Genomic DNA, 11,438 nt, shown 5'->3' on the forward strand with positions numbered 1-11,438 from the left:
TAGAGTGGAATGAAGAACGATTTTTTTTGTATCACATTCAAGATTATGTAGTTTACTCATTGGTATTTCACTTGTTAGCATTATAATTGATGCAAACCATTATTCTTGAATATTGTTCTTGCATCGGATAACACATAGTGCTACAAAGGTAACACCACAAATTGCATTTACTTTGTCTGAAATTTAGCCAAACAATATTGGGCTGTATATATCATTTTTCTATGACTTATAATTAACTTAATATTTTCACAGATGTTTTTTGAAAGCATCTTCAGTTTTCATACTTTTAATTTGAATCTGTTGAATTATGCCAATATAGAAGCTCTGTCTACTGGGTTGATGGTACGTTGATAGTTCCCCAAAAGCGGGGCAACCTAGTGTTAATGAAACAATAGGCAGAAGATACCAAAGGGTACAAAAAAAACAACAATTTGTAGAAGAAAAACAGAAAGACCATGACAATAAGAAAACAATTGAAAGACATGTCCACAAAACAATTTAGAAAACTAAAGCTCAACCCCACGAAAATCCTCTAATGAACTCGGGTGCTCCAGAAAGGTAACCGTTCCATCCATGTGTTGCTCATGGCAAAGAAAAATTCTTTTGTTACTCAAATTCGATGTCACAATTGAGGAAATGAGGGCGTTGATTTAAAAGAAGATTATATCCTTGATTATCTGTGACAGGTATTCTATAAAGAACACTTCTGAAGGGTAGACTGCATTTTTCCATTAGGGACCCTTAGTTCACTATCAGAAATTGAGAGTTCACAATGGGAAAATATGGAAAATATTTCTCTCAGTTGATACGATGTTTCAGAGCTTGAGTTTTCTATCATGCTTTCATTGATAGTACGAAGCTTCTTACAAGGAAGCTATTAAACCAAAAATTCCAACTGGTAAACTTTTGGTCATCCCTTCGGATGTTTAACGGACGCCATCACGAGTTGATTGAACATTAGGGAATGCCAGCGTCACAGATGACCAAGAATATGTTGGTGGGGTTCGTATTGCTCAGTCTTCAGTTTTTGGATGTTGTGTTTTGTGGACTTCTTATTTTTATACGACCGCAAAAATTTTTGCGGTCGTATATTGGTATGACGTTGGCGTCGTCGTCTTCGTCCGGCGTCGTCCTGCGTCGTCCGAAGACACATTGGTTTTCGCACTCTAACTTTAGTTTAAGTGAATGGATCTCTATGAAATTTTACCATAAGGTTCAATACCACAAAAGGAAGGTTGGGATTGATTTTGGGGGTTATGGTACCAACAGTTAAGGAATTAGGGGCCAAAAATAGCCATTTTTAGCTCACCTGACCTGAAAGGTCAAGTGAGCTTTTCTCATCACTTTGCGTCCGTCGTCCGTCGTCCGTAAACTTTTACAAAAATCTTCTCCTCCGAAACTACTGGGCCAAATTTAACCAAACTTGGCCGCAATCATCATTGGGGTATCTAGTTTTAAAAATGTGTGGCGTGACCTGGTCAACCAACCAAGATGGCCGCCACGGCTAAAAATAGAACATAGGGGTAAAATGCGGTTTTTAGCTTATAACTCAAAAACCAAAGCATTAAGAGCAAATCTGACATGGGGTAAAATTGTTCATCAGGTCAAGATCTATCTGCCCTGAAATTTTCAGATGAATCGGACAACCCGTTATTGGGTTGCTGCCCCTGAATTGGTAATTTTAAGGAAATTTTGCTGTTTTTGGTTATTATCTTGAATATTATTATAGATAGAGATAAACTGTAAACAGCAATAATGTTCAGCAAAGTAAGATTTACAAATAAGTCAATATAACCCAAATGGTCAGTTGACCCCTTTAGGAGTAATTGCCCTTTATAGTCAATTTTTAATCATTTTTAGCTCACCTGACCTGAAAGGTCAAGTGAGCTTTTCTCATCACTTTGCGTCCGTCGTCCGTCGTCCGTAAACTTTTACAAAAATCTTCTCCTCTGAAACTACTGGGCCAAATTTGACCAAACTTGGCCACAATCATCATTGGGGTATCTAGTTTAAAAAATGTGTCCGGTGACCCGGCCAACCAACCAAGATGGCCACCATGGCTAAAAATAGAACATAGGGGTAAAATGTAGATTTTGGCTTATATCTCTGAAACCAAAGCATTTAGAGCAAATCTGACATGGGGTAAAATTGTTTATTAGGTCAAGATCTATCTGCCCTGAAATTTTCAGATGAATCGGATAACCTGTTGTTGGGTTGCTGCCCCTGAATTGGTAATTTTTAGGAAATTTTGCCGTTTTTGGTTTTCATCTTGAATATTATTATAGATAGAGATAAACTGTAAACAGCAATAATGTTCAGCAAAGTAAGATCTACAAATAAGTCAACTTGACCAAAATGGTCAGTTGACCCCTTAAGGAGTTATTGCCCTTTATAGTCAATTTTTAACCATTTTTCGTAAATTTTTGTAATCTTTTACAAAAATCTTCTCCTCTGAAACTACTAAGACAAATTTAACCAAACTTGTCCACAATCATCATTAGGGTATCTTGTTTAAAAAATGTGTCCGATGACCCCGCCCTTGAACCAAGATGGCCGACATGGCTAAAAAATTGTACATAGGGTAAAATGCAGTTTTTGGCTCATATCTCTGAAACCAAAGCATTTAGAGCAAATCTGATGAGTATAAAATTGTTCATTATGTCAAGATCTATCTGCCCTGAAATTTTCTTACCAATCAGGCAACCCGTTGTGGGGTTGCTGCCCCTGAATTGGTAATTTTTAGGAAATTTTGCCGTTTTTGGTTTTCATCTTGAATATTATTATAGATAGAGATAAACTGTAAACAGCAATAATGTTCAGCAAAGTAAGATCTACAAATAAGTCAACTTGACCAAAATGGTCAGTTGACCCCTTAAGGAGTTATTGCCCTTTATAGTCAATTTTTAACCATTTTTCGTAAATTTTTGTAATTTTTTACAAAAATCTTCTCCTCTGAAACTACTAAGACAAATTTAACCAAACTTGTCCACAATCATCATTAGGGTATCTAGTTTAAAAAATGTGTCCGATGACCCCGCCCGCGAACCAAGATTGCCGACATGGCTAAAAAATAGTACATAGGGTAAAATGCAGTTTTTGGCTCATATCTCTGAAACCAAAGCATTTAGAGCAAATCTGACATGGGGGTAAAATTGTTCATTAGGTCAAGATCTATCTGCCCTGAAATTTTCAGACCAATCAGGCAACACATTGTTGGGTTGCTGCCCCTGAATTGGTAATTTTAAGAAAATTTTGCAGCATTTGGTTATTATCTTGAATATTATTATAGATAGAGATAAACTGTAAACAGCAATAATGTACAGCAAAGTTAGATCTACAAATAAGGCAACATGACCAAAATTGTCAATTGACCCCTTAAGGAGTTATTGCCCTTTATAGTCAATTTTTTACAATTTTCATAAATTTTGTAAATTTTTGTAAATTTTTACAAAGTATTTTCCACTGTATCTACCGGGCCAAGTTCATTACAGATAGAGATAATAGTAAGGAGGAAGAATGTTCAGTAAAGTAAGATCTACAAACACATCACCATCACCAAAACACATCACCATCACCAAAACACAATTTTGTCATGAATCCATCTGTGTCCTTTGTTTAATATGCACATAGACCAAGGTGAGCGACACAGGCTCTTTAGAGCCTCTAGTTCGTAAATCTTAGTTATCTTTTACAAAAATCTTCTCCTCTGAAACAACTGGGCCAAACTAAACCAAACTTGGCCACAATCATCATTGGGGTATCTAGTTTAAAAAATGTGTGGCGTGACCCGGCCAACCAACCAAGATGGCGGCCACAGCTAAAAATAAAACATAGGGGTAAAATGCAGTTTTTGGCTTATAACTCAAAAACCAAAGCATTTAGAGCAAATCTGACATGAAGTAAAATTGTTTATCAGGTCAAGATCTATCTGCCCTGAAATTTTCAGATGAATCGAACAACCTGTTGTTGGGTTGCTGCCCCTGAATTGGTAATTTTAAGGAAATTTTGCTGTTTTTGGTTATTATCTTGAATATTATTATAGATAGAGATAAACTGTAAACAGCAATAATGTTCAGCAAAGTAAGATTAACAAATAAGTCAACATGACTGAAATGGTCAGTTGACCCGTTTAGGAGTTATTACCCTTTATAGTCAATGTTTAACAATTTTTCGTAAATCTTAGTAATCTTTTACAAAAATCTTCTCCTCTGAAACTACGTGGCCAAATTAAACCAAACTTGGCCACAATCATCATTTGGTTATCTAGTTTTAAAAATGTGTGGCGTGACCTGGTCAACCAACCAAGATGGCCGCCACGGCTAAAAATAGAACATAGGGGTAAAATTCAGTTTTTGGCTTTTAACTCAAAAACCAAAGCATTTAAAGCAAATCTGACATGAAGTAAAATTGTTTATCAGGTCAAGATCTATCTGCCCTGAAATTTTCAGATGAATCGAACAACCTGTTGTTGGGTTGCTGCCCCTGAATTGGTAATTTTAAGGTAATTTTGCTGTTTTTGGTTATTATCTTGAATATTATTATAGATAGAGATAAACTGTAAAAAACAATAAATGTCGGCAAAGTAAGATCTACAAATAAGTCAACATGACCGAAATTGTCAGTTGACCCCTTTAGGAGTTATTGCCCTTTATAGTCAATTTTTAACCATTTTTTCGTAAATCTTAGTAATCTTTTACAAAAATCTTCTCCTCTGAAACTACTGGGCCAAGTTAATTATAGATAGAGATAATTGTAAGCAGGAAAAATGTTCAGTAAATTAAGATGTACAAACACATCACCATCACCAAAACACAATTTTGTCATGAATCCATCTGCGTCCTTTATTTAATATTCACATAGACCAAGGTGAGCGACACAGGCTCTTTAGAGCCTCTAGTTTTTAACTTTCAGACATAACTTGTGTGTTAGTGTATGGATCTCTCTGACATTGTACCACAAGGTTCCATATCACACAGGGAATGCTGGGATTGATTTTGGGGGGTAATTGCCTCAAAATATTAGGAATTGGGGCCAAAAAAGGGGCAAAAAACAAGCATTTTTCTAGTTTCATGACAATAACTTGTGTGTAAGTGTATGGATCTTTCTGAAATTGTACTACAAGGTTCCATATCACAAAGGGAAGGCTGGAATTGAGTTTGGGGGTAATTGCCCAAAACGTTTAGGAATAAGGGGCCAAAAAAGGGCCAAAAATAAGCATTTTTCTAGTTTCCAGACAATAACTTGTGTTGAAGTGTATGGATCTCTTTGAAATTGTACCACAAGGTTCCATATCACACAGGAAATACTGGGATTGATATTTGGGGTAATTGCCTCAAAATATTAGGAATTAGGGGCCAAAAAAGGGGCAAAAAACAAGCATTTTTCTAGTTTCATGATAATAACTTGTGTGTAAGTGTATGGATCTTTCTGAAATTGTACTACAAGGTTCCATATCACAAAGGGAAAGCTGGAATTGAGTTTGGGGGTAATTGCCCAAAATGTTTAGGAATAAAGGGCCAAAAAGGGGCCAAAAATAAGCATTTTTCTAGTTTCCAGACAATAACTTGTGTTCAAGTGTATGGATCTCTCTGAAATTGTACTGCAAGGTACCATACCACAAAGGGAAGGCTGGGATTGAGTTTGGGGGTGATGAATCATAAGGGGGTTTAAAAAAATTTGGGGGGGGGGGGGGATTTTGTTTTTTTTTCCTTTTTTCTCTTTTTTTCCTTTTTTTTTCTTTTAAAATTTTCCATTTTAAGTTGGTTATTTCTGTTTTATATTTAAAAGCAAATAATAATGATATGGTAGGAGATACACACCAAACAGGATGTGTAAATTATTATATAATAAGTATTGTGCAATAGAAAGAAATTTTCAATTGCACAGTATTGCACAATAGCAAGAAATCTTCAATTGCACAGTATTGTGCAATAGCAAGAAATCTTCAATTGCACAGTATTGTGCAATAGCAAGAAATATCCAATAGCACAATATTGTGCAATAGCAAGAAATTGTCAATTGTACAGTATTGCGCAATAGCAAGAAATATTCATTTGCACAGTATTGTGCAAAAGAAGATACTTCGTATAAATTGCTTATATCTTGACCAATTTCAATGGGGTTTTATTCTTGAATTCTTGGGGTTCTTTAATATGCTGATTCTAACCGTGTATTAAGTTTTTGGATTTTGGGCCCCGTTTTTAAATTGGTCCACATTGAGGTCCAAAGGGTCCAAAATTAAACTTTGTTTGATTTCATCAAAAATTGAATTATTGGGGTTCTTTGATATGGCGAATCTAACCATGTATTTAGAATCTTAATTTTTGGTTCCGTTTTCAAATTGGTCTACATTAAGGTCCAAAGGGTCCAAAATTAAACTTAGTTTGATTTTAACAAAAATTGAATTCTTAGGGTTCTTTGATATGCTGAATCTAAACATGTATTTAGATTTTTGATTATGGGCCCAGTTTTCAAGTTGGTCCAAATCGGGGTCCAAAATTAAACTTTGTTTGATTTCAACAAAAATTGAATATATGGGGTTCTTTGATATGCTGAATCTAACCATGTATTAAGATTTTTGATTTTTGGGCCACATTATCAACTTTGTCCACATTGAGGTCAAAAGGGTCCAAAATTAAACTTTGTTTGATTTCATCAAAAATTGAATTCTTGGGGTTCTTTGATATGCTGAATCTAACCATGTATTTAGATTTTGGATATTGGACCATAGGTGAATGTCCAATTTAAAATTTTTAAGTTCTTAGACCACATTCATTCTGTGTCAGAAACCTATGCTGTGTCAAATATTTAATCACAATCCAAATTCAGAGCTGTATCAAGCTTGAATGTTGTGTCCATACTTGCCCCAACTGTTCAGGGTTCGACCTCTGCGGTCGTATCAAGCTGCGCCCTGCGGAGCATTTTATTTTTTTATCTTTTCGTAGTATTTGGTTTTTTATCATGGTGATCAGTTTGTCTTCGACTTGTGAGTTTGATTATCCCTATCGTACTTCGTTAAAACCACTCTTGATTCAAATATAAATTCTCTGAAACATCATCAAGATGCTTGATTTCTTGATTGACAACATATTTATTACGTTTTGAGGACTTTTGTTTCAACAAACAAACAAAATTCCATGGGAACCAACTGTGCTCCTCTTCTTGCCGACTTGTTCTTTTTTTTCATATGAGGCAAGGTTCATACCGGAGTTTCTTAGAAAGAACGAAAAAAGCTAGCATTATGCTGTAACGGGATATTTTCTTTGTAAAAACAACCGACGATGATCTTTTTATTACACAATATTTAGACCCATGTATATGGTACATAGGTCTGTGTACTAGTTGGAAAACATCAAAGTGCTGTGTATATAAAACCTGAGCACTACTCATATGACAATGTATTAATCCATATCCTGAATATAAGAATATTAAAAATCCAAGAATATGAAGTACCCCGGTATAATATAAATATAAGAAATCAATTTATCAAGCAGGTTCTTTTTCACCACTGCATTTCAGTATGTCTGCAGTATCAATCTCCAGAAAAGGAAAACCTATAGTAAGATATAAGGCCTAAAGATTGGCTAATCAAAAGGTTAGAATTTTCCCTTCAAAATAATATGCAAGAAAGAGGTTCACCAAAGGGAAAAGAGAATACACTAGAAATAAGAAACAATGAGTTACTAAACTATCAAACACTGCAATAAAATTAATAATCAACAATATCATATTTAATATATATCAATCAAATATTACTCTGCCACAAACTCCCCCTGGATGTAAAATGACGTCCCGGTCATTTACAAGAGAAAACACATACATATAAAAATATCAATATACATAAAATGTACCTAAGATAAATATAATAAAATACTAATCATTAGTAATGACTGCGAGTAGTGCCTCGCCTGCTTGTCTCTCTAATCCTGTAAATAAACCATGTCTCAAACAATCAGAAATAAACTTAGCCTTTTGTTCCAACTGTTGCTGTTTAGGAACAGCAACCCATTGAACAAACTCACCTGCGCGCATCCACTCTGGTTCAAGACGGATACGTGTTGAACGTCTAGGTACTGGAACTGGAGGTAATGGTATCACAACTAACTGGTTCTGGTTGTGTCTCTATGTCATCCTGCTGATCTCCTGGAGCGCTTCCGATAGGGCTCTGAACATTAGAATCATCTCCACTGGCACCAGTTGCAGTAGAAAAGGCGTCCTCATCTAGTTCTGTGTCATTCTGTATTGGAGTGTCCATATCTTGTAGAGTAGGGTCCACATTTTTTTTTATCTTTTCGTAGTACTTGGGTTTTTTATCATGGTGATCAGTTTGTTTTCGACTTGTGAGTTTGATTATCCCTATCGTACTTCGTTAAAACCACTCTTGATTCAAATATAAATTCTCTGAAACATCATCAAGATGCTTGATTTCTTGATTGACAACATATTTATTACGTTTTGAGGACTTGTGTTTCAACAAACAAACAAAATTCCATGGTAACCAACTGTGCTCCGCTTCTTGCCGACTTGTTCTTTTTTTCTCATTTGAGGCAGGGTTCATACCGGAGTTTCTTAGAAAGAACGAAAAAAAGCTAGCATTATGCTGTAACGAGATATTTTCTTTGTAAATACACCCGACGATGATCTTTTTATTACACAATATTTAGACCCATGTATATGTCTGTGTACTAGTTGGAAAACATCAAAGTGCTGTGTATATAAAACCTGAGCACTACTCATATGACAATGTATTAATCCATATCCTGAATATAAGAATATTAAAAATCCAAGAATATGAAGTACCCCGGTATAATATAAATATAAGAAATCAATTTATCAAGCAGGTTCTTTTTCACCACTGCATTTCAATATGTCTGCAGTATCAATCTCCAGAAAAGGAAAACCTATAGTAAGACATAAGGCCTAAAGATTGGCTAATCAAAAGGTTAGAATTTTCCCTTCAAAATAATATGCAAGAAAGAGGTTCACCAAAGGGAAAAGAGAATACACTAGAAATAAGAAACAATGGGTTACTAAACTATCAAACACTGCAATAAAATTAATAATCAATAATATCATATTTAATATATATCAATCAAATATAACTCTGCCACAAACTCCCCCTGGATGTAAAATGACGTCCCGGTCATTTACAAGAAGGAACACATACATATAAAAATATCAATATACATAAAATGTACCTAAGATAAATATAATAAAATACTAATCATTAGTAATGACTGCGAGTAGTGCCTCGCCTGCTTGTCTTTCTAATCCTGTAAATAAACCATGTCTCAAACAATCAGAAATACACTTAGCCTTTTGTTCCAACTGTTGCTGTTTAGGAACAGCAACCTATTGAACAAACTCACCTGCGCGCATCCACTCTGGTTCAAGACGGATACGTGTTGAACGTCTAGGTACTGGAACTGGAGGTAATGGTATCACAACTAACTGGTTCTGGTTGTGTCTCTATGTCATCCTGCTGATCTCCTGAAGCGCTTCCGATGGTGCTCTGAACATTAGAATCATCTCCACTGGCACAAGTTGCAGTAGAGTGGGCGTCCCCATCTAATTCTGTGTCATTCTGTACTGGAGTGTCCATATCTTGTAGAGTAGGGTCCACATGATACTGTGGAATATCATAATCCAATCTAACAAGAACATCTAACTCCTCATCACTGCTCTCATTATCAGATCTGGCGATGGGTGTTCTGTTCTTTGTCTCAATCTTGTTCTTGGAGGAGGTACTGGTCTGGGTGGTGGTTCTGGCTTTCTCTGGGTGATGTAACCCAAAGGCAAAAGACGATTCATATGAAGTGTGCGTCTACGGCCCTCTCCGTTCTCCTTCTGTACGGTGTAAACTGGCACGTCACTGTTAGGTTGATCAATGATGACATATACATCATCTTCCCAACGGTCAGCTATCTTACTTATGTTTCCAATCATAAGCTACCACTTTCACCAATACTTTATCTCCAATCTCTAAAGTAGCTCCTCTGGCTTTTAAATCATAGCCTGTCTTCTGTTTCTCTCTGGCTCTGTCTGCAGCCTTAGATGCCAACTCATAAGCTTTGACAAGTTTCTCTCTTAGTTCCTGAATGTACTTGGACTGTGGCTGACTGACTGTATCTGTGGTTAGTCCAAATGCTATATCTATAGGCAAGTTAGGTTCTCTACCAAACATCAGAAAATAAGGTGAATGGCTGGTGGCTTCATGGCGGGTACAGTTGTAAGCATGTACAAGTGGAGCAACATGAGTCTTCCAGTTTATCTTCTGGTGTGGCTGTAAGGTTCCCAACATGCCAAGTAGAGTCCTGTTGAACCTCTTAGTCATGCCATTTCCCATTGGGTGATAAGGTGTTGTCCTTGATTTCTGTACTCCAAGTAGCTGACAGAGTTCCTTAATCACCTTGCTCTCGAAGTTGGCTCCTTGGTATGAGTGCAATCTCTGTGGTATGCCGTAATGCACTATAAAGCTGTTAAACAGAGCTTCTGCCGTCGTTCGGGCGGTCTGGTTCCTTGTTGGTACAGCTTGATCATAGCGTGTGTAGTGGTCAGTAATTACAATGATGTTCTGTATGCCTCCTTTAGATGGTTCCAATGTTAAGAAGTCCAAACACACCAACTCCATAGGCTGTGATGATGAAATGTTGATCAATGGAGCTCTGTGTGGGTCTTTCTTTCTCTTGAGACATCTGTCACAGTGATTGATCCATTCCTCAATATCCTTGTTCATGGCTGGCCAGTAAAATCTATCTCTGACTAAGCTGTTTGTCCTATCTCTTCCTGAATGACCCATCTCATTGTGCAATGCTTCCAAAACTACAGGTACATGTGTAGATGGTAAGACTAACTGTCTAATATTCCTTCCATCAATAGTAATCTCCCTGTATAGTATGTTGTCATGCAACTTCAGCTGATCAAAATGTCGATTAAGAGAACTGGATGGTAACTGTCCTTTCCTAGGTTTAGATCCTGACTTCAAAAACGCAATCCAAGGCTTAAGATGTGTATCTGACTGTTGAACTGCAGCCCAATCAATATCATGATCCACTTGCATGTGTAGATCAATGTTCATGGTGTTGATAACATCAGGTTCAACAACTCAAGTGTCAACATATGGTGTTCCTATGGTTCCACAAATTGCCTTGATACTATCCAAAGATAAAGTTTCTTCCTGTGCTGGTGGTAATCTGGAAAGTGCATCAGCATCGTTGTTAATCTTTCCTGGCCTGTATGCGATGTCAAAATCATATGTTCCAAGTGCTGATAACCATCTATGGCCTGTTGCATCCAGCTTCGCTGATGTAAGTACGTAAGTTAATGGGTTGTTGTCTGTTATCACATGAAATTGGTGTCCATACAAGTAATCGTGGAACTTATCTGTAATGCCCCATTTTAAAGCGAGGAATTCCATCTTGTGAGCAGGATAGCTTTTC

Source organism: Mytilus californianus, unplaced genomic scaffold (assembly GCF_021869535.1).
Source record: "Mytilus californianus isolate M0D057914Y unplaced genomic scaffold, xbMytCali1.0.p SCAF_8, whole genome shotgun sequence".
Lineage (NCBI taxonomy): Eukaryota > Metazoa > Mollusca > Bivalvia > Mytilida > Mytilidae > Mytilus > Mytilus californianus.